Below are 23,086 nucleotides of genomic sequence, written 5' to 3'. Positions count from 1 at the left end.
TCACACAGCTTTAACTGAATATCAGTTTTTCAACAGGCAGATATATCAATGTTGAAATATATTTCAAAAAAGCTTGTTATTCTTATCTTTATTAGCATTCTTCATAAAAACTGCCATTTGACATTTAAAATGCACAGGAAAGGGATGTGCAGGTATTTAGCATCCCTTAGTGAATGAAAACCATAATTAAACTTGCTGTCCAGTAAGTCACTGAAGAACCAATGAAATGTGTTCACTATGTTGGTGTTGTCCCTTTTATTAGGAAGTAGCGACAGGTTGCTATAAATACTGCTATACATTGCTAGATTAGGGCAGAAGGCAATTGACAGGTTGGAGTCAGAGGAGTGTAGGCGGCGGGAGGGGCAGTAAAGCGGGGCCAGATTTATTAAGGAATTTGAAGGGACCAAGGAGGAACGTGACTTGGATGCCTCGCTGCATGTCGAGCTAGTGAAGTGGTTGGAGGACAGGGGCAATGTGGGTCGGAACAGATATGGACGAGTAGCTGGGCAGCTACGTTATGAACGTATTGGAGTTTTAAAGGTGAGTGGAAGAAGACCATACAAGAGACTGCTGCAATAATCAAGTCTGGAAGGAATAAATGCACATTAAAGTTTTGGCAGTGAATTGAGATGAGGTGGGACGAAGGCGAGCAATGTTATGAAGGTGGGGTATTGCTGTTTTGGTGATCATTGGATGTGTGGTTGGCAGGAGAGCTGGGATCAAAGATGGAGGAGGCAGTCAAGGAGCAGGTGATGGAGAGGCAGCCAGAATCCAAAGCAAGCAGGAGGTCGTTGGTGACTTTAATTAGAGAACTTCTGTGCTGAAATATGATTGAAATGATTATCAAAGCTGACAGGAATGAAAATGATATTGGAGTTGACAGGCGAAGGATTTATCAAAAAAATTGTAAATGAATGGGAGGTTGGAGATGGAAGTTGGCCAGCCTTTCCTGATCCAGTCCAGGTTTTTTTAGTATGGGAGCTGTGGTGGTGAGTTTAGAATGACCAGGAAGTCAATTATGGTATTACAAATATGTGAATCATTGTGGATGTGAAAATCAATACAAGCAAACCTTGGTTTTCAAACGCTTTAGACATCGAACGAATCGGAATTCGACCAAAAAATTTGTAATTTTTAGAAGTCGATCAAAATTCGGAAGTCAAACGCGAAACAAACTCCTTTTGGGGGTGACCGTGGCTCAGTAGTATCGCTGATCGTCCATTGATTTAAGATTGGCGGTTCAATTCCCGCTCCCGCCAAGTAATTTGTTGTTGTGTCCTTGGGAAAGACACTTTACCCTGCTTGCCTCCAGTGGTGTGTGACTGTGTGTGATTGTACCAGTGGTGGTCGGAGGGGCCATAGGCACAGATTGGCAGCCACGCCTCCATCAGTCTGCCCCAGGGCAGCTGTGGCTACATCCGTAGCCTACCATCACCAAGTATGAATGAGAAGTGAATGAATAATGGATCCAATGTAGCGTCTTTGAGTGTCCAGAAAAGCGCTATGTATACTGTATCTAATCCATCATTATTATTGTTGGTTTTTTTTCTCACCGCCAAGCGCGAGAAAAGGTGAGAAAAGTCGAGAGACAACGTGACGGTAATGTGCTTTTTATTTTACGTGACTGTATTCAATAATTGTTCACTTAATTTGCGTTCCATCACCCATGGTACGAGTTACGGTACTGTAATATTCTGTCCAAAAGACGACGGTAAGTCGTACCTTAGGCTAACCTGATTATGTCGATGTTTTTTTTCTTTCTTTCTTTCTTTCTCGTGTTTGCTTCTTTCTTTTACATTTCTTTGACATGTTTCATTACTATACAATTTGATATATATAGTATTTTCCGCACTATAAGGCGCACCTAAAAGCCTATAATATTCTCATAATCCCGTAGTGCGCTGTATAATCCGATGCGCCTTGTATATGGATTAATATTAATATTAGTATTGGTTAAAAACATGATCGCTGAAAAAAAGCCGGCAGTCATGCTGCACTATGTCACCAGGGGCACCCTCAGATAGTATTCAGGCCGTACTAGGCCCCCTAACAACGGTAGTCATGGGGTGTCGCCGAAGTGCCGACTCTCACTCCTGCTGTTTGACGGCAGAGCAGCCTGCTGAGAAGAACACCGGTGACCGGCTACGATAACATAGCAAAACATTGGGAATTTTGATAGCTCTGGGGGGGAGGCGGAGGGGCTCATTTACGTTTGTGTTCGCATTTGTCAGTAAATTAGCAGCCTGACATTAAAAACTGGTTAAAAATTGTTTAGACAGCAAATAGCTGCACCTCACCTCCGACTGGACTACCGATCGATCAAAACAATATTTAATAAGCGAAGACGAACGTTCAAAGTTCAGATCAGGAAATAATCCGCCCTGTTCGAACTGAGTGGACTCGTAATGAATTCAACTAGTTTTAATGTCAGCTTTTTTAATATGCGTGTTGACTTCTTTCTAAGATGGCAACGTGATCAAGTGATCAGGTTTCCTTGATAAGGCTCAGAATGGCTTCATTGAAATAACAATAGGGCCATTCACAGCTGACTAAAGGTACTCACAGTCATGAATGCTCTAGCTAGTGGACGGATAGCGCAACTACAGCCACTAGTTTTTAAAATCTATTTTAATATTTTTTATTATATGTGCCTTATAATCTGGTGCGCCTTGTATATGAAAAAAATATAAAATAAACAGTTCATTAAAGGTGCGCCTTATAATCCAGTGTGCCTTATAGTGCAGACAAATACTGTAAATGACATTATGAAATAACATGTTGAAAAAAGGTAGTCTACTAGCGTCTTGGAGTGGATTAAGACCATTTACATTATTTGTAATGAGAAAATGTTATTTGGAATTCAAACAAATCGGTATTCGAACAGCCTTCCGGAATGAATTGTGGTCGGAAACTGAGATTTCCGACTAGTAATACTAGTATTATGGATAATGAGTCTATGTAGAGTTAAATGGCGAATTTTGTGAAGTCTGAAAGGAAGGATGGGTTGGGGTTGGGAGGGCGGTAAATGATTGAAATGCTGAAGGAAGTGAAACTGGGAAGTTTGAAGGTGGGATGAATGAGATGTTCAACACATGGGACCTTGGCATCCAGGTTGTGGTTTGTCTAAGTATGAAAATCTAGAGGGGGTAGTTTGATTAAGAAGAAGAAGAAAAATTATATATTATTGATAACCACAAGGGGAAAATTACATGGTCACTCAGGTTAGTTGAGTATACAGGGCCCCTGAACCCAGCACACAAGGGGGCCTGTAAGCATGCAGTTAATACATTCACATCAAACTAAACACACATTGGTAGACAGAGTGACGGGCAGTGGCTTTGGAACGCACCCCAAATTGAGCAGCTTGTAGGGGGGACTGCGCCTTGCTCAAGGGCACCTCGGCAGTGGCTGGGAGGTGAGCTGACACATCCCACCTTCAGCTCACACTCTTGGTGACATCATGGCGGGAGTGGGATTCGATCCACTGATGGCTAGGGCGATCTGTCTACGAGGCATCTGCTCTACCGCTGAGCCACTGCCGTCCCTTTAAGGTGAAATAGTCCACTGGTTAGTGCCAAGTGAGTCAGAGAAAATCCAGTTTTGAGTCAGTTATAAATTGGTTGATTTAGAGACTTCTATTGTTGAATAGAAGTCACCACAGCAGCCTTCAATTATGAACCTCTGATAATTGAAAGCTGCTGTGGTGACTGTAGTGTTTTTGAAAAACGTTGTGCCCGTAGAGTCCCCCAGGAGGTACAGGAGTGTATACAGAGAAAGAGGTAAGCTAAGAAGAAGTGGGACACTGAGAGTACTGAGGAGAGTAGACAGGAGTACAGGGAGATGCAGCATAAGGTGAAAGTAGATGTAGCAAAGGCCAAATAAAAGGGCTTATGATGACTTGTATGCTAGGTTGGACAGTAAGGAGGAAGAAAAACTTATCTATACAGGTTGGCAAGACAGAAAAACAGACATAGGAGGGACTTGCAGCTGGTTAGGGTGATTAAGGACAGGGATGGAAGGTGCCAGTTGTGTGGTGGGAAGATGAAAAGAGTACTTTGAAGAATTGATGAATGAGAAAATGAGAGAGAACAAAAACTAGAGGAAGTGGCTGTTGTGGACCAGGAAGTAGCAAATATTAGTCAGGATGAAGGGAGGAGTGCATTGAAGAGGATGAAGACTGGAAAGGCACTCAGTCCTGATGATATACCTGTGGAGGTATAGAAATGTCTAGGAGAGGTGGCAGTAGAGTTTCTGACTGGGTTGTTCAACAGGATAGTGAGAAGATGCCTGAGGTATGGAGGAGAAGTATGCTGGTGCCCATTTTTAAGAACAAGGGAGATGTGCAGAGCTATGGCAGCTACAGAGGAATACAGCTGATGAGCCATACAATGAAGTTATGGTAAAGAGTACTTGAAGATAAACTAAGGGTAGAAGTGAGCATTTGCGAGCAGCAGTATGGTTTCATGTCAAAAAAGAGTACTACAGATGCAGTATTTGCTTTCAGGATGTTGTTAGAGAGGTACAGAGAAGGCCAGATGGAGCTGCATTGTGTTTTTTGTAGATCTGGAGAAAGCCTATGACAGGGTACCCAGAGAGGAACTGGCAGAGAAGTATGTTAGAGCGGTGCAGGACATGTTTAAGGACTGTAAGACAGTGGTGAGTCATACTGTAGGTGTGACAGAGGAGTGCAAGGTGGAAGTGGGCCTGCATCAGGGATCAGCTCTGAGCCCCTTATTGTTTGCTATGGTGATGGACAGGCTGACAGATGAGGCTAGACAGGAATCACCATGGACTTTGATGTTTGCAGATGACATTGTGATCTTCAGTGAGAGCAGGGAACAGGTAGAAAATAAGCTAGAGGTGGAGGTTTGTCCTTGAAAAGAGAGGAATGAAGATTAGCTGCAGTAAGATAAAGTACATGTGTGTGAATGAGAGGGACCCAGGTGGAAGAGTGAGGTTACAGGGAGAAGAGATCAAGAAGGTGGAGGATTTTAAGTACTCAGGGTCAACAGTCCAGGACAATGGAGAGTGTGGAAAAGAGGTGAAGAAGCGTGTACAGGTAGGATGGAACAGGTTGAGAAAAATGTCAGATGCATTGTGTGATTGAAGAGTTTCAGCTAAAATGAAAGGACATTTGTACAAAACTGTGGTGAGACCAGCAATTATCGTATTGGCCCGAATATAAGACGACCCTGATTATAAGACGACCCCCTCTTTTTCCAGACTCAAGTTTGAAAAAAGACTTTTTGAACACTAAATTTTATTTCTATACAGAAAATAATTACAGTACATCTGAAACAAATGATTATAACAATATATTCGAGAGAAAAATTATGTTATTTTGCCTCATTCAAATCACGCAAAAACTGTCTATCACATCTTAATATCTGAACATTTAAATATGTAAACTAAAGTGCAATCACATTTGTAAATGAATGGTGAGTGGCACCAACCTTGCTACCATCCGAGAACCGACCCACTTTTCTCCAGTTTTCCGCTACATTTCTCCATTTTCTGTTATCTCTTCTCTTTTTTTCTTCTCTTTTCTTTCTTACCGCTATTTTTTATTTTTCTTCTTCGTGCTACCGCTATTTTTAGTTTTCTTCTTTGGGACAGGGGTTCGCTTTGGTCTGTGGAATTAAATTCAGCATCCGCTTTAAAGATCTGGCGCCATCTAGCATTGTGAATGGGTATAATGTCTAGACACAAAATGTAGGACGACTCCCACTTTTTCAGTCTTATTTCAATGCAAAAAACAACGTCTTATATTCGGGCCAATACGGTATGTTTGATCAGAGACAGTGTCACTGAGGAAAAGACAGGAGGCCGAGCTGGAGGGAGCAGAGATGAAGATGCTGAGGTTCTCTTTGGGATAGGATAGGATCAGGAATGAGTACATCAGAGGGACAGCACATGTCAGAGGTTTTGGAGATAAAGTCAGGGAGGCCAGACTGAGATGGTCTGGACATGTCCAGAGGAGAGATAGTGAATATATTGGTAGAAGGATGCTGAGTTTTGAACTGCCAGGCAGGAGGCTTAGAGGAAGACCAAGGAAGAGGTTTATGGATGTAGTGAAAGTGGATGTGAAGGTAGTTGGTGTGAGAGATGAGGATGCAGAAGACAGAGTTAGATGGAGGCAACTGATTCGCTGTGGTGACCCCTGAAGGGAAAAGCCGAAAGGAGAGAAGAAGTCACTGAACATCGGTAGTTGACAGTTGGGTATAACGTTTGAAGTATTAACTTGCCTGTGTTGCTGCTGAATGGTTGACTGATGCTGAAGTAACAGTCAGATCACAGCCTCACATTCAACAGTGATGATGTCAACTTTCTGTCAGAGAGCTCAGGGTGTCCAATGATCAGTCCCTCAGTTCCCAGACCTAATTTCAGCCCCCCCTCTTTAGAGTGTGATGTAAATACGAGTGTGTGAAAGCATCCAATGACTGATTAATGAATATATTATCCTCTTAAGTGGTCGAATAAGTGCTATCTCAATCAGCCTTGCTGTTTGAGTGGTTGAAAGAAGAAATATCCACTGGCTTAGCTTTCAGATTTACTGGCTTGTGTCACCATGAGGTTAGTAGTCCACCATGAACGCTGATATAATATTTGTAAGGAGGACAAATAAAGCTCAGTTGCAACAGTTACTTTACTTTTGGTACATTTACATGAAAGTGAGAAGATCTGCTGATTCTGCTTGTCATAGGGTTAATTCATGTCCCTTATCCCTAATTCTGTCTTTGCATGGTAAATCACGTCACACTACAGATGAGTGTCGACTACAGGCATGATAAAAAGGATGTGTGTCGTCAATTCCAGCGATGATAGTAGTAATGAATTTGGAATTTTTACAACTATGTGAAGATATTTCCGGCAAAGTTGGACAGTTTGTTAGGGAATGACAACCGTCCAACTCCAAGTGTTAGACTGTCCCTCTGGCTGCTGCCTGCGATGCTCTGCTAACTAACGGAGCGTAACACATGCCCTCTAAGACTCACCTTCCACCTCCACTCATTAATACCCCTCTCTCTAATGTCTTTCAATATAAACTTTAAAAAACAATATTTTGCTCAATTTATATGTTTATCAAATATATTAATGTGAAGGAAAATATATTTGGAGTTCAACAATGAAATTTGATCAGTGACTTAATAGTTATAGTTATGGCTGTTTTTCTGCAGCCAGACTCAGGACACATTGCGAAAATCATGTATAGAGCAGCAGCCCCAGATGTCTGTTAGGGAATAAAGGGTTAAATGAATGCACCTCTGGTTATTCCACACTAAATTTGGATTGTTATGGATTAAATGTGACGCTTGTAAATTACTGTTTGAATGAATAACTGTGATTCGTCATTTGATTCCAGGTTCACCAGATTTGCTTTGAATGTCTGAAACACAAACCAGAAGCTCGTATTAAACAAAATCACACGTTTATTCAAGAACACTTAACTAGAATGATTTCCTGTCAAAAAGAGACCTGAACAAAGGTTGTCCAGTTGGAGAAGGTCATGCATCGCAATTTCTGCACCAGTTGCTGTCAAAAACAATGGGATTTTATACTCTTGAAAAAGACCATTTTAGAACTGAGGTGCTAAACTAAACATTTAGGCAAGAATAACAAGATGCTTGACATCAGATTCAGGCCAATGTAGCCTGTCTTGCAGGGATTAGAGGGATAAATACTACATCTTTCATAATGATGACAAGGCAGCTTATGTTTTCATGTAAAACACAGACTGCGTCTGAGACCAAACAGCATGACTCATGCAGTTTGGGAGAGACAGATAGTGTCACAGAACAGGGCTGCAGGCTGTCTTTAATATTGGATGTGTGGCTGAAGCAGACTAATGGCTTTGCACTGGTCTGTTTGGTACAAGAATAGCTGGTTATCAGTGTGTGTATGTGTTTGTGTGTGAGTGGGTTTCTTTGAGTGTGTCTTGACATGTCTGCCTTAGTGTTTGACTCCAACAGCATTATTAAAATTTGTGAATTGTTTTGATTCATCATTTGAACTTGTAACCTTTCCATCAATGTACAAACATTTGCAGTCTTAATAGAAGAATTAGAGCCTTCACTTGAACGCAAGAAAATTGTTGCAGCACTTACATCGCAGACTGCTACAATAACACAAAATATGGGATTAAATGGGCCCTAGTTTGACAAAGGTTTTCCTTGGGACATCATATATGGAGAAGATTGTGTCACAGTTTGGTGTTGGTGCTCTGCTGTGCTGGGGTGTGGCAGGAGGAGAGGCCAAGCCTCGTCTCCACACCTGTTGTTTGTCTCTCCAGCTGTACCTGATCGGGCTGAGTAGCCTGAGGCTTATAAGTAGTGATGTCTGAAGGTGCCCCATGGGGCTTCGAACCGTTTGAGACATTTGTGCCGAAAACTGTTACGGGGCGGCAGTGGCTCAGCGGTAGAGCATGCGCTCATGGATCAAAGATCGACTCCCGTTCCCGCCCAGGCACCCAGGGTGTGAGCTGACAATGGAAGGTGTCGGCTCACCTCCCGGCCACTGCCGAGGCACCCCTGAGCAAGGCGCTGTCCCCCTTACAAGCTGCTCAATTGTGGCGCGCCCCGAAAGTCGCTGCCTGTCACTCTGCCTCCCCATGTGCTGTTTGATGTTGTGTGTACTAATTGCATGCTTACAGGCCCCTGGTGTGCTGTTTTCGTGTTTCAGGGGCCTGTACACACTAACTGTAACTAACACAAATGTACATCTGAGTGGAAAAGAAATTTCCCCATCTGGGGATTAATAAAGTATACCTTCTTTCTTTCTTTCTTACTCGGCGCCCCATTCATTGAGAATGTGGACACCTTGTTTGGCAGGGTGACTGTACTGCAACCACACAACAGCCAGTGAGCCCAGAAAACAGCACTTTGCGTTTCCTGTATTGCATATATTTTCTAAATAAAACTATATATATAATAATTAAATGTGTTAATCCTTGCTAGCTATATTGTAGCCTTATAGGTACCGTATTGGCCCGAATATAAGACGGTGTTTTTTACATTGAAATAAGACTGAAAAAGTGGGGGTCGTCTTACATTCGGGGTCTAGACAGTATACCCATTCACAACGCTAGATGGAGCGAGATATCTTTAAAGAGAATGCTGAACTCCCCAGGCCAAAGCCTGGGGTGTCACGAAGAAGAAAACCCCGGTCACGAAGAAGAAAAGTAAAAATAGCAGTAGCACGAAGAAAAAAAATAAATAGCGGTAGCACAAAGAAGAAAAATAAAAAATGGCGGTGAGAAAGAAAAGAGAAGAAAATAAGAGAGGAGATAACAGAAAATGGAGAAATGTAGCGACAATCTGGAAAAAAGTGGGTCGAAGATTGGCCAGGTAACCGGCAGCTGAGGAGAAGTTATGATGCAAACTTCAAGATGATGGTGATAAATGAGGCAGATTCTTCAAACAATTGCAAAGCAGCTGTGAAATATGGTGTCACAGAGTGTAATGTACGGAGATGGAGAGCTCAAAAAGATCGCCTAAAACATGCTCACAGTCAGAGAAAGGCTTTCCGTGGTCCTCAGAGCGACTCCTACAAGAGCTCGAGATGTGATAGACAGCTTTTTCATGATTTGAATGAGGCAAAATAACATGCTTTTTCTCTCAAATATATTGTTAGAATCATTTGTTTCAGATGTACTGTAATCATTTTCTGTATAAAAATTAAATTTTGTGTTCAAAAAGACCTCTTGAAAAAGAGGGGGTCGTCTTATAATCAGGGCCGTCTTATATTCAGGCCAATAATTGTTTTATGATTGTTGGTCCTTGTAAGGTTCAATACAGTAATAAGAGATATAGATTACATGTTCATGCATGTAATATATATAGTCACATGAACATACTGTATGTGTTTGTGTGCGTGAGTTACATAGGAGGATTAGTGTCACTGAAAAAAAAACACGGTCTATGTTGTGAAATAAAAGTCGGGATTCCGAGATGTCGTCACAGCAGCACCACCGGCTTCAGTCTCATGTCTGGATCAGTAATGTCTCATCATTGATGACGTGTTGTTACTGTATGTCAGGTCCTGGGAACAAGGCAAACACCTGCAAATTAAAAATGTCGTGTGTGGTTTATTATTTTCTACTGTGTGAGCAACAGAACCTGAAAATAAGATTCTTAGAAATTAAAATCTACTTTGTTATGCGGCACCAGTCCTAAATGTTCCCAGACTTGGGATCTCTTTCTGGTTGCATCCATTGTAAAGTAATTATGACGCAAATTGTCCATCAGCAATTGGAACGCCAATGTAATCAATCCAAGGGATATTGACACAGTTGGCAGCACACTGCACTGTTTCTCCATTTTATCACATTTGGGACTTGCCGGTGTTCCGGATCACCCACTGATCTGGTCCACTAAACTGTTTCACCTGGTGAATGGAGCGCCAGTGTGTCACCTGGTGAATGGCGCGTTTAGTGTTTCGGAGCACTCGGTGTGCCAAACGTCATCAGTCACGTGGTTTTTCCATGTTTGAAGCAGGGTCCGGAGCAGTTTTTCACATGGGAACGCCCACCGAGTCCAGTGCGGGTATCGGAGCACCGGAACAAAGTGGACATCACTACTTAGCAGCCGGCTTGGACTTTGATTCTTGGCCAGGTTGTTTTTTTTTACTTCTGCTATCCTTGTGTTTCCTTGATTTAACTTGAACTTATACATTAAAGTATGGATGCAAACCGTTCCACCGGTGTCCTGCATTTGGGTCCCAACCCTCTTCGGCATGACAGATTGACTGCAGATGTCAGCAATTCACATATCCACACTCACTTATTTTATATCACTTATTCTGCATAGCACACATCACATCACATGCACTCTCTGAGTACATGTGATGTATGCATTATACAAACTATGACCCTGCTGAGATCTACCTGTGCCCTCGTGTGAGGATATCATTATCAGAGACAGACAGACAGAAAGCAATGCAACAAAGAAGATGAAAGATGCGAGGGAGTTTAGTTCTCTAACAGTATTTGTTCTCTCTTTGTGTGTGTGTGTGTGTGTGTGTGTGTGTGTGTGTGTGTGTGTGTGTGTGTGTGTATGTAATAGCTAAGACTGCTGATGTCTCCTGTCTTTCTTCATTTGTTTGTTGAATTTTTACTTTGACGAATATAAGTTGAAAAGTTTGCACATAAATATAACTGTCTCTCTCTAACCTGTGTGTTTTTAGTTTGATAAATTTTAAAAGGTTAGATTGTTTCTTTGTTCAGAAAACACACAGTACTATTGAAAATCATACCAGTGTTTGTTTTTGAATTCCTTTTTGTGTGTATATCTTTTGGAATTTGTGTCAACGTGACATTCTTGTAATTTGGCTTTTATGAATAAACAAAATTTAAAAGTCAAATCAAAATCTCTGCATGCTTGCACTCCAATTTTTTGCATTGACAGTAGCTCCAACATTAAACAAGCTGCCGCTGGTCCCTGAGCAAGTGTCAGTGTTTATTAGAGGGAAAAAGGGCATAAACAGATAGACCTGTGTGTGTGTGTGTGTGTGTGTGTGTGTGTGTGTGTGTGTGTGTGTGTGTGTGTGTGTGTGTGTGTGTGTGTGTGATGGATGTCAGGCGATGCAGAGGGGGTGGTAGAAAGGACAAGATAAAGAGAGCTCAGTGTTTGGTGATGTGTGTGATGAGGGGGGCTCTGTGAGAATAGGAGTATTGGAGGAAGAGAGGAGATAGAAAAAGTGTGGGTGAAAGAAGAATGACAAAATGTGTTTGAGAGAAAACAGAAGTGTGTTTGAGAACAATAAAAATATTTGTAGTATCATCAAACCAAACTCAGAAGGCAAAAGATAAAAGTCCTTACGGTAACATTCTTGATGAGATGCACACAACAGGACATGCGTACACACACACACACACACACACACACACACACACACACACACACACACACACACACACACACACACACACACACACACACAAAGTTGTTACATTTGGACTGTGTTGCCCACTTATAGGTTCTGAAAGGTGATGAACAGCTATACCCTCTTCTTTTACTTTAATATGCCCCTCTGAGTATCTTTTGACCCAAGTCTTAGATATTTTGTTTTATTTCTTGAATTGATGTCTCAGACCCTTTTGTAGTCTTACATTGCATCCTTTAGAAGTTTTGGTAGCACAAAAACGACTAACAGGAATCACACAGACAAAAGACACTAGAATTGCAAGGGAAAAACTAACCAGTTGAGACACGGATGAGGCAAAAAAATCAAAGGCGAGAGGTAAAATGAAAACTTACAAGTGTGATGGAAGGGCCAGAAAGGATCTAAAGTAAAGAGAACCAGAAGTGGAAAGAAAAACAAACAAACAAACACAGAATGAATAAAAACTTTGAAAATAAAAGGCAGACAAAATAAACAAACATAAACTTAAAAACCTTTTAATCTGAGACCAACAACATGACCTCCCTCTCCCTGTCAAAATAAAACAGCCTACAGGTAGTCCTCAACCTATGAACACAGTTGGTTCAAAGAGGTTGTTCGTGAACTGACCTGAATTGTCTTCAGTCTCTATGTTCACGATACACAGACATTGTGCATTCATTCTCTGCTCAGACATTCACAGAGATGTGGATAAAAGAAGAACGAAACGCTGCAGATGACGCGTCGACAGGAAAGACAAAACATAAAGTCCGTCATCAGAGCAAACTGTTCACTTTGTCTGATATTGCTGAGTTATTTTGACACATGTGTAATCTTAATCTACGCGGGGTTGATGTTACGCTGCTCGGAGGTTGTTGCAGCAGAAAGGGGAACTGCAGTAGTCAGATATGGCGGCACATGGTTGTTCGTATCTCCAACTGTTTGATAATTTGAATGTTCATTTCTTGAGGACTACCTGTAGTTTGTTTTCCATCTGAAAGCTGTAAATTTTTCCCCACAAATATTCCATAAAGCAGTGATGCACCATGAAGGAAATATTCAGACATACTGACCATGGTTCTACATATTCTGGATATTTCACAGCTGTTAGTGTCTAAATTACACTCTTCCCTCTGCAACTGCCGGTGTTCAGCTTATTACAGGATACTTTACCCTCACAACTCATTCTCTCATCTCAGTTAATGACATATTTCTCAATGATAAACATACATCCACAGTGTAGGTGGGGCAGTGAATAATATGCTCCCCAATGCACAGAGGTTTATGTCCACACTAGTTGGCTGTAAGTTTTATTCCAGCTATTGACCTTCTGATGCTTGATCCCTCACAATGTATTTCCTGCCTTCATATATTTAGCTGTTATATTGGTTAAAGTAAAAATGCACAACATTTTCTAAATATGAGTAATTATTCATCTTATGCTTCTGTTATCATAATCAGTTTTCATAATACTTCATTCTATGTACAAAATAATTCTGTTGGTAGGTCAACAGTTTAGAGTCCAGGAGGGATATATGATTTGTGAGTCGGGGAATTTGCTAACAGTTCAGGAAACATAGCTGCTGGTTTTTCTTAACGAGCCTGATGAGTAACCGGAAATCACCTTGGCAAGTGCTACTCTTGTGTCATTTTCACAGCAAAGGCTGTTTCTTTTGTTTTCCATGCAGGTTAAGGAATTGTTCTTTTATTTTTGCCAGTGCGAGACTAGAGTTGCTCAACTTGACATTGCAAAAAATGCAGAAAGCTGACTACCATGATGTTCCGTTATACAGTACATGTTAATTCAAGTTGCACATATTCGTCCGACCACTTTCTTTTTTTGCTCAACATAGTTATGATGAATTAAAATATTAAGAAAGCAATCAGATGACGTACCATCATGATAGGCATAAATCGAATATGGAGTGCGCAAAATCCCATGTAGCACAGGTAGGCTAATCGATGTAGCGTGATCACCTGCAGCCAGTGATGGCAAGGGGGGCGTGTCATCACAAATTGAAATGATGTGTCAAACGTACACGGTGATTTATGTATGTTCGGCAAAAACACCCGACACGATGTATCGGTGTTTTGTCTTCACCTCCATCTCCGCTGAACCCCTGAGACCGACTCACCAAACCCCTAGGGTTTGATCAAACCCAGGTTAAGAACCAATGGTCTAGAGACAGTGTCACTGAGGAAAAGACAGGCGACAGAGCTGAATGTAACAGAGATGAAGATGCTGAGGTTCTCTTTGGGAGTGAACAGGATGGATAGGATCAGGAATGAGTACATCAGAGGGACAGCACATGTTAGAGGTTTTGGAGATAAAGTCAGAGAGGCCAGACTGAGATGGTTTGGACATGCCCAGAGGAGAGATAGTGAATATATTGGTAGAAGGATACTGAGTTCTAAACTGCCAGGCAGGAGTCCTAGAGGAAGACCCCTGAAGGAAAAAACCGAAAGGAAAAGAAGAAGAGCATGAAATTATCTATCCTCTTAGAAAAACCTTGACTTTTTCCCATAAAATTGAGCTAAACATTCACGGTGTTCGAAAAGTGTTAAGAAACAATTTTATCTCATCTGAGATAAAGTTAACAAAGGATTCCTCGGCCAAAAGGAGAGGGTTGAATCTACAAGGACGGTAACCATGTTGTATATTTGGAATACGGATTGTCATGGTAGTGGACCATGATCTAAAATAACTGTTGCCTCATAATCACATTTGATCAGACAAGAGAAGCATTTTATTTAGAAAAAGAAACATCTATACAAGAGCAGCTTTTATGAGCTGCAGAAAAATAGGTATATGTTATAGAAATGGGTTTGCGAAATCACCACTCATCAGCTATGCCATATGTCTTAAGAAAAAGCTGAATAGTACAGGCTGAATTAGAGATGTCATTTTGGAAACACTGCGGTCAAGGATAGGAGAAAGTACGCAATTTATGTCACCCCCAAAGATAAGGTGGCGTGATGCCATGTTTGGTAAGCGAGAGCAAATATTTTAAAAGAAAGCAGGGTCATCCCAGTTTGCTACATATATATATATATATATATATATAGATAGATAGATAGATAGATACTTTATTAATCCCGGAGGAAATTGCATATATCCACTGCTCAGGCATTACTTAACAAATAATACTGGATAAACACCAGGAGAAAAGGAAACACTGACATCACAGGACATACCACAAGACATACATTACACTAACAGACAGGCACATGCAGCACTAACAGGACTTATATACTAAACTATAACTAAAAATATAAACAGTATAAAATTTAAAAATATTACAGTATTAAAATATAAACAGTATAAAATAAAATCTAAACAGTATAAAATTGAATTAAAATATAAAAACAGTATAAAAAATAAATAAATACATTTTATATATATATATATATATATATATACAACAGTATAAAATTAAATTTAAATTAAATTAAATCCATTTCCACCCCCTTGCTGACCTCGCCACCTCCCCCCCGCTCCTCCTGAGAGAGTCATTGTACCCCCTGATGGCACGGGGCACGAAGGAGGACCTCAGCCTCTCTGTGGAGGCGCTGTGTGACAGCAGTCTGCCGCTGAAGGTGCTTCTCTGCTGGGAGAAGGTGGTGTGTAGGGGGTGCCTGGTGTTGTTCATGATGGCCTTAATTTTAGACATGGTCCTGCTCTCCAGAAGCATATCCACAGAGTCCAGGCTCAGCCCGACCACTGAGCCCGCTCTGCGGATGAGTCTGTTCAGATGGTCCATATCTCTTTTCCTGGCCCCCCCACCCCAACACACAATGGCGTATGACAGCACACTGGAGACTACGGACTGATAGAACATGAAAAGGAGCTTAGGACAGATGTTGATGTTGATGTTAGGAAGTACATCCTGCTCTGCCCCTTCTTGTACACACAGTTGGAGTTGAGTGACCAGTCCAGTCTGCTGTCTAGCTGCAGTCCCAGGTACTTATAGTTTTCTACCACCTCCACCTCACTGCCATTGATGATCACCGGCTGTGGAGAGGGAGGTGCCCGCCGGAAATCCAGAACCATCTCCTTTGTCTTGGAGACGTTGAGCTGGAGCTGGTTCTGTTGGCACCACTCCACGAAGTCAGCCACCAATGCCCTGTACCCCCCCTCATCACCCTCCCGGATACATGCCACTATCGCGGTGTCATCGGAGTACTTCTATATAATATATAATATATATATATAATATATATATATAATATATAATATATAATATATATATATATATTTGCTAGGATCACTGGGAATGAGAAATGTTGTCCCACAACAATAATGTAGCGCCCTGACAGGTCGGAATTGACACTTGATATTTTAAAAGTTATATTCTTATTAATTAGGATGTCTGCCCCTCTGCCCTTTGCATTGAAAGAAGAGTGATATAATTCTCCTGCCCACCCTTTCCTTATTTGAGAGAGGTCTGCTGTGCATATGTGTGTCTCCTGGAGAAATGCGGTGTCGGTTTTCAAGTTGGCTTAAATGAGTAAATACTATCTTACTCTTTGCAGTATGGTTAAGTGACTTTACATTCCAACTCACAAAATTGACTGAGCCTCGCTGTTCTTTTGTGATATTTAGGGTCAGTCATAGCCTAATGGTTAAGAAATGCCATATGACTGAAATTGATATCTGACTATTTAAGGCAAGAAAGCAAATACACAAAGAAATTAATCCGTTGAGGAAACAAGTCTGGTGTAGTTTTCACCCACCCCTCCCACCCTTCTAACTCTCCCAGAACAAGGTAAAATAATAATTCCCTAAAACAAATCCACAAATCATGTTTGTGTTGGGGAACTTTATAGAACCAACGTAAGAGCTCCCTTCAAACCTCTTCATAAGAATTAACTCAGTAGACTCAGTAGAGTAGACTAAGTAAATGCTAATTATGATAATTTTAACCCATAAGTGTGAACACATTGAAAATCAAACATCAATTACTCTGCACCGAAGAAAGCAGAAAAAAAAAAGAGGACATTCAATTTTAGAACAATGAAAAGGAAATTAGTCCTCTAAACATCCGTGATAAACATGGCGCCGTGTTAAGTGGCGACTGTTACAGTAGCTCCCATGTGTTTCTTTGTTTTTGTATCATTTCTCCTTTTGTATCGTTTCTCCTTCATTTTTGCCCTTTCATCTTTGTTTTTTTTACTTCCTGCTGTTGCCAACCAGATTGGTGACGACTTTCTTATCCTTTTGAAACTTTTCTGGACATATCCCCAACTTTTTTATTCGCGTGATACCCATGGCAACCGGTGAGCGCATTGTTTATACCCGCGACCAGCTGATCGCGCTTGCGCCCTGCTGGGCCGCTGCCAAGAGTGAGGCCAGACATCCCGGAGGACCTTAGGAGGAGGCGTCGGGACCGCAGAGCTGGGCCAAAGCTGAAGGCGAAAAAGATGAGGTTTTATCCGGCAGTGCCGGCCATTATTACTGGGAACGTGAGGTCTCTGGGCAGTAAGGTGGACAAGCTCGCCGCGCTGGTTAAAACCCAGCGGGAGTATAATGAGTGTAGCGTGATGTGTTTCATGGAGACATGGCTGCACCCGCACGTCCTGGACGACAGCGTGGCGGTACCCGGCTTCAGTGTTGTTGGCGCGGACAAAGACATAATTAGTAGCAGCAAGAAGAAAGGAGGAGGGATTGCACTCTATATTAGTGAGGAGTGGTGCAATTCGGGACACGTGCACATGAAGGAATGTCTCTGCAGCCCGGACATCGAGCTGCTTGCCGTGGGAATGCAGCCACATTACCTGCCTCGGGTGTTCACGTCGGCTGTTATAATTGGAACCTACTTCCCCCATCAGCTGACGCACCAACGGCATGTGACGTCATCACCTCCACTGTCGCCAGGGTGCAGACGCAGCACCCGAACACCTTCATAGTGATCACCGGTGATTTCAACCATGTCACCTTGGACCGATTGCTGCCCACATTCCACCAATATGTGGACTGTCCCACCAGGAACAATAAGTCTTTGGACCTGCTGTATGCTAACACCAAAGATGCATACAGCAGGACAGCCCTTGCTCCCCTTGGGAGATCAGATCACAACCTGGTCCTGCTAAATCCCAGGTACGTCCCGCTGGTCAGGAGGCAGCCTGTCCACACCAAGATGGTCCGTAAATGGTCTCAGGAGGCTGCTGAGGCACTGCAGGACTGCTTTGACACCACGGACCGGGATGTGCTCTGTAGGCCACATGGGGAGGACATCAACAACCTGACGGACTGCATCACAGACTACATTAGTATCTGTGAGATAATCTCACCGTCGTGAATCTCACAGCATGTCACTGCAGACAGAATACACAAACCTCAATGCGCCCCTCCGCCTCCCCCCCAGAGCTATCAACTACATTTGTAAATCAGTGCAGCACACCAGATACCTTTGTCTAGCAGTGACTGCTCTTGATATTTCAGAAAAGGCTGGAAGTTCAGCTTTGAGGGTCTTTCATTCGCCTTTATGCCAGTTTTTCCGTGTGTTTCCGCAAAGTAATAGAATTGACTGTCACTAGAATCCAGTACTGACACTCGACAATAGCATTTATTAGACCAATTAACTTTAAAGTGGGTTATTTCCAGCACCACAGTAGTTGGGAAATACTGAGATCAGTCAGTCGGTCAAACCTTATTAATAGAATTGTTGAAAATTCCCAATGTTTTGCTTCGTTGTCGTAGCCGGTCACCGGTGTTCTTCTCAGCAGGCTGCTCTGCCGTCAAACAGCAGTATTGAGAGTCGGCACTTCGGCAACGCCCCATGACTACCGTTGTTAGGGGGCGTAGTACGGCCTGAATACTGTCTGACGGTGCTCCTGGTGACATAGTGCAGCATGACTGCCGGCTTTTTTTCAGCGATCTTGTTTTTAACCAATACTAATATTAATATTAATCCATATACAAGTCGCATCGGATTATAAAGCGCACTACGAGATTATGAAAAAATTATAGGCTTTTAGGTGTACTTTATAGTGCGGAAAATACTGTATTTGTAAACATGTGAACAAACAACAAAATTAATAAACAACATTCCCCCATTTCCCCAAAATGGGGGAATGGGGGAATTGTTTGAAACCAGTTTACGCATCCACCACTGCGCGCACCGACATCCACACTCAGATGTGACTGATGGTCACGTCACTGGATTGTTCATCAGTGGGGGGAAAACGAATAACCAAAAAAACTAGTAATCCTCAAAAACGGACAACCCCCCACCCCGGCCGAGAACACAAAAAGAAATAAAAGAAACAAAATCGTTCGGTCTCACCAGAGAGGGAGAGGTGCCTTCACCTGCGCTGACTGCAAATATTCACTGTGCTGACTGCTAGGACTTGACCGTTTCCTCCATCTCACGGTGTAAGGAATATTTCATTTTCGGAATCCAGTTAGTTTCATATCGGCACAAGTTTCTCCACTTGGGCTACTGGATCTCTGACTTCCTCCTCCCTCCTCGTATCATCTGCGAGTCTCGGTAACATGTCTCTGGTTCAAGCCTCCCTGTCAGGTGCGTCAATTTCCCTGGCCATTAGTCCATCCATCAGTGCAAATTTACGGAACAAACATATCAAGAATTCACCCATTTCTTGCATAATTTACCTTCATTGATATGTATTCATATACATGTAATTGTTTTATACATCCAATACTTTACTAAAGTGACGGTGTCACAGATCCCCCCCAGCCGGAGGCACAGGAGGCTGAACCCCAAAATAGGATTTCAGGTTCACTACGTTAATAGTGTCTATTTTCGTCTTGTGGTCATTCCACTGTATTTGATAATTGATAGGGCCTAATTTCGTCATCACAGTAGCTGGTCCCGACCACTTGGGTGCAAGCTTTGATGAAAAGTGTTCAGTTGCGGATGAGAGTGGGTGAGCGAGGACCCTGGCCAGGTCTCCCAGCGGGAACTGTGCACCTCTCCTGTGGGTATTATAATACCTGACTTGTCTGGATTGACACGCTTCAACTCTCCTCTTGATATGATTAATCAGTTCAATTTGCCTCTCTAGGAGGGAATACGGAGGTTGATGAGGTGACGGCGGTGTGATTACCCTTTCCAGTGGTCCTCTCAGAGATCTTCTCAACATTAACACGGCAGGTGGTTGTCCAGTGATCTCCTGGTAGGCTGTGTTGATGGCAAAACAGAATTCTCTGATCCACTGATCCCAGTTCCTGTGGTTGTCCCAAACATAGGAGGCAATCATCATCTTAATGGTTCGGTTTGAGCGTTCTGAGGTTGGCTTTGGGGTGATAGCTGGTGGTGAACTTTTGGGTCACTCCCCAAGCCCTGCAGAGGTTTTCCATCTCATTGCTTGTAAACTGCCGAGCTGATCTGAGGCCGCGTCACGCAGAACACCAAATCAGGAGATTTCATCCTTCAAGATGGTAACAAGGCAATGTGTTTTGTTGTCCTTCAAAGAAAACATCTCCATCCATTTTGTAAAATAATCCACAATGACGAATAAAAACACACCTCCTTTCTTAAATTCAGGAAATTGACCCATCAAATCCATCCCCAGCTTCTCCCAGGGAGTTTCAACAGGAGTAGCCTGCATGAAACCCGCTGGCTGCTGGTTGTCAGGTTTGTAGGCTTGGCAGATGTTACAGTCATTAACATGCTTCCAAACATCCCTACAAACGGACGACCACCAGGCCACTTCAATGACTTTCAAGAGTGTTCTCAGTCGGCCCAGATTTCCACTTAATGGATGGCCATGAAAGTATGTAAGTATTTCTTCCACAAGCTCTTTGTAGACCACAAGTTGGTACTTGTTTCATCCTTTTACAGGTGACCGCCAGTAGGGCAACCCCTGCAAAACGGTGAATCCCACTCAATCTGGCCTGGATCCAGAATCGCTGGGAATGGACTCTTTGGCCATTCACTGACTTCTGCATCCTTTCCCTGCATTTCTCCTATTTCAGATAAAGAAATGGGTAGATCGGCAGAAGAATGAGACGGGTTCAGGGCAATGTACGCTACTGTCAAGGAGGTTGGAGGAACACTTCTGGAAAGAGCATCAGGCACGATGTTTTGTAAACCTTTACGATAGTGGACTTTAAAAGAGAATTGCTGAAGTTGGAGTATCCATCAGGTCAATCGGGAAGATTGAATTCCCAGGTTAAAGCTGCGTGGTTGGTATGAAATGAGAATTCAACCCTCTCAAGGTAGTGTCTCCACTTTTCAACTGCCCACACGACGGCACAGACACTCCTTTTCCGAGTTTGAGTAATTACATTCAGCTTTGTTTAAACCTCTGGAGGCATAAGCAATGACCTTCTCCTCTTCATTAGTCCTTTGGATAAGCACAGACCCTAAACCTACATTGCTTGCATCGATGGGGACTTCAAAGGGAGCAGCATGATCAGGTTGGGACAGGACGGGAGCATGAACAATTGTAGGATTTTAGTTGGTCGAATCTCTGCTGACACTTTTCATTCCATTCCCATGGCACATCCTTCTTCTTCAGGAGGTTTAAAGGGGCTGCCAAATCGGCAAAATGTTCAGTGAATTTGTGGTACCACCCAACAAGACCAAGCAACCACTGTTGGTGGGGGTCGGATAACCAGTCACAGCCTTGGTCTTTTCAGGGTCTACATGCACCCCTTTCTCTGAGACAACATGACCAAGAAAGTCAGTTCACGTTGGAAGAAGAGGCTTTTTTTTTAAATCGAGTGTTAGATTTGCCTCATGTAGCTTCTTCATAACAGCATTGAGATCCTTAATATGTTGCTGAGCAGTGGCTGAGTACACTATAACATCATCAATGTATACACAGCAAATGTGACCCCTTAACTCGCCTAAGACCTTCTCCATCAGCTTTTGAAATGTGGCCCCAGCATTTTTGAGACCAAAAGGCATGGTTTTGAAGTGGTAAAGGCCCATTGGTAATTACCGCTGTCTTGGCCCTACTCTCCGGTGACATGGCTACCTGCCAATAAAAAGATTTTAGGTCAAGTGTGCTGAAAAAGGCTGCTCCATGCATGGACTCCAACAGTTTGTGAATAAGAGGCATGGGGTAAGCATCTGAGTGTGTCTTGGCATTCAGGCAACGGTATTCCACGCAGAATCTAAGTGACCTATCAGGTTTGGTTACTAGAACCACAGGAGCACCCCAACCCGACTGAGAAGGCTCAATAATGTCATCCTTGAGGATCTGATCAATAAGCTCTGCAATAATTTGACGTTTGTACAGATACACATAGTATGCTTTGCAGCAGACAGGGACTTTGTCTGTGGTGAAGATCTTGTTTTCTTCCACTGTTGTCCTTCCAAGTTTCCCTGAACACACTTTTAGCCAGGAATACAGCAGTACACCAAACTCAGGAGGGTATTCAATACATGTAAAAGCAGTTGAATCAGAAGGGGGAGGGGGCTAGACACAGAGGGCGGAGTAGCTGGAACAGCCATGTAAAGACTTGCATTGTGCTGCTTTATTTGGTCATGCTCTAAAAAGGGTGGTAGAAGTGGATTGAAATCATGACCACTGCCCCCCTTGACCCCATATGTCTGGTCTCCCATATTGATGATGGTGGAGGTCTTGCTGAGAAAGTCCAAACCTAGGATGATGGAGAAGACATTATGGTCTTCAGCCATGATGTAGGTATCCAAGGAGCATGCCAGTAGAACAATAACTGCACCTTACCTAAGGCACTATAAAGTTGTCCGTCGGCAATGGCAAAGTGCTGATTTTTACTCGGCACCAATTGCTCACCTTCACGTGCCACTTCCAGCCATCTGTCTCGATGCATAAGAGAGAATGTGCACCCGGTGTCAAACACAGCCTGGAACAGCTTCCCTCTGACCTCTATGGGGATGTGCAAAAGACTTAATGGAGCTCTCTTTACATGGCAAACCATAGACACCTCGGGATGCTTTTTCTGAACACTTTTCTCACTTTCCTCATTTTCGCTTTCTGTTGATCCACTTTTCCCCAGTATTCTACCAGGGTTCCAATATAAACAAGCTTGTCCACATTAGTGACAGTACCTCTGAGACAGCCAGCTATTCTGGCGTTAAAGTTATTCAGTATTTTGCACACCAGCTCTGCCTCTATGATATCAGGTTTCCACCGGAGACAAAGTGCACGATAATCATATACAAAGTCTCTTAAACTCTGTTCCAGTAGCTGGACCATGTTTCTTAGCTTTTCTTCGACTTCAGAGAGATAATCAGGGGAAGAAAGGCAACTT

General features: G+C 42.7%; 1 protein-coding gene across 1 annotated transcript in view; it reads left to right on the top strand.

Moving 5' to 3' along the window:
* The first annotated feature begins 421 nt into the window (after positions 1-421).
* Positions 422-23,086, top strand: part of il1rapl2 (interleukin 1 receptor accessory protein-like 2) — a 437,686-nt gene continuing 415,021 nt past the window's right edge. The window contains exon 1 of the mRNA XM_068325785.1: positions 422-540. The gene's annotated coding sequence lies outside the window, so the exon portion shown is untranslated. The remainder of the gene's footprint in view (positions 541-23,086) is intronic.

Source organism: Antennarius striatus, chromosome 10 (assembly GCF_040054535.1).
Source record: "Antennarius striatus isolate MH-2024 chromosome 10, ASM4005453v1, whole genome shotgun sequence".
Taxonomy (NCBI): domain Eukaryota; kingdom Metazoa; phylum Chordata; class Actinopteri; order Lophiiformes; family Antennariidae; genus Antennarius; species Antennarius striatus.
This window is presented reverse-complemented; position numbering and strand designations above follow the sequence as displayed.